This window comes from Galeopterus variegatus, unplaced genomic scaffold, assembly GCF_000696425.1.
Source record: "Galeopterus variegatus unplaced genomic scaffold, G_variegatus-3.0.2 Scaffold48156, whole genome shotgun sequence".
NCBI lineage: Eukaryota > Metazoa > Chordata > Mammalia > Dermoptera > Cynocephalidae > Galeopterus > Galeopterus variegatus.
Genome location: NW_007774267.1, coordinates 1 through 1,762, shown reverse-complemented (window position 1 = coordinate 1,762; position 1,762 = coordinate 1). Strand labels below are relative to the sequence as shown.

Here is a 1,762-nt window from a genome sequence, read left to right as displayed (position 1 = left end):
TCATTGCATGCTTCTTACCAAGCAAAAGCTAGATTCCAACCATAGGCTATATAAATTACTATCAAATATTTCTTAAAGTGTGTTTTTGTCTTTGTGGTTCATTTTAAAAGCCAAGTTCCTGTGTGGGCCAAAAATACAGTTTCACAGTTAAACAGTGGAGAGACATTAGACTGAACATATACTTCCTTTGAAACATATCTAGGCCTAAATCTCAAATACCAGAAAGTACTTTGGGAGATTTTTCTTATTTTTTGTAACAAAGGACTAACTGCTTTAGAGAATGATGATCTCGTGCCTCCCCAACCAGCCTCCAGTTGAATCCAGTAAAACTGCTCTAACTCCACAAATGAGACCAACTTGAACTTGATACAAAGGGCTTTACTTGTGGGAAATTGCTGCTCTAAGATAGTCTCTCCAGGCTGTTTTTAAAATTCCTGTCCCCAAAATACCCTGGCACTTAAATAAGGTGCTAACTTAGAGCAGACCACAATACAAGGTTTATGAATATATTTAAGCTGTCTGCAAATGGCCAGGTGCTGAAAATGAGTAATAAGAAATTTTATTTTTCTGACTACATACATACACGGGTGTGTGTGTGTGCGTGCGCGCATAGAAAGAGATTGGTAATTGTGAGCTTCAATACTTCAATTTTAGAGTGAATGAAAGGACTTTATTAGTTTCCCGTTTTTAGAAATAATATTTACAAACTCAAAGCATGTGTCAGTCCTCAAATATTTTTAATTCCATTTCTGCTTGTATCATACAGAAAAGTTGCCTTTGAAAATTTTGGAAACTGAATGGTCAAACTTCTTGCTCGTAATAGAACAACAGAAATAAAAGTTTTTTCCAGGATGCATGTGAACGGTTCTGGCTAATTTTCCTGGGAAGAGGTTGGAAATAAGTAGACATAAAATTGTAGGACAGTTTCCTGACCTAGCAGAGCTTTTAAAAACTGGGATATTTTACCAGAAAATTCCAAAACATTGTAAAGTTTCCTTTTCAGATCCTTAGACTATACCTGCCTGAGGCAAAGACTGAGTAAGATGGTACACTCAAACTAAATCTCACTCTGACTACCAATGAGTTAATGCTTACTGAGTACCTGTTGTACATGAAAGAAATATGAAGGAACTCCACCAAAAGCCCTACATGTAAAATAGCTCTACTTGTGAGCACCTGGCATTGTTTTGTAGCTTGAGAGCTGCTGTTGTAATGGTCCCAGGCCACAGTTTGATTTATTAGACTTCTTTCCACCTTCAGCTCGAGAGCAGTCAGTGTCAGCCAGCTCTGGTATGAACAGAGGCGTGCATCCAATGGCCCCACTCACACAGAGGCAGCTGAACAGGGGACTGGGCTGGAACACTTGGCCGTTATGATAATGTACCCTGTTAAATTCACATCCAACACCTACAAGGTCTGAAATGAGAAAAGAGCAAAACTGCTGAAGAAGACATAACGTGTAATTGTCTAGACCTCCAGTTATAAACCTTAGAAGAAACTGCTATCTCCTTTATGAAAGAGAGTTCTCAATTTCTTAGGCCCCATTCGGAACTTCCTTCAGAGAATGTCTGTAGAAAGGTTGAAAAGAGGCCTTGGCATTATATTGCAGGCTAAAAACCCCAAATAGTCACTTCCAGAATTAAGAACAAGTAATGGCCTTGTTCTGGAGTAAAGTTAATAAAAAATCACTGTAAGTACAGCAGTGAGAGGATGACTGTAAATCTGAGAGATGAGTTGATGCTGGTGAGACTGAGTTTTCCCC

The 1,762-nt window shown here is 38.6% G+C and overlaps 1 long non-coding RNA gene across 1 annotated transcript in view; it reads right to left on the bottom strand.

Moving 5' to 3' along the window:
- Nucleotides 1-1,260, bottom strand: part of LOC103584256 — a 3,307-nt gene extending 2,047 nt beyond the window's left edge. Inside the window, exon 1 of the long non-coding RNA XR_549957.1 lies at nt 1,177-1,260. This is a non-coding gene — a long non-coding RNA (uncharacterized LOC103584256). The remainder of the gene's footprint in view (nt 1-1,176) is intronic.
- Nucleotides 1,261-1,762: the final 502 nt, after the last annotated feature.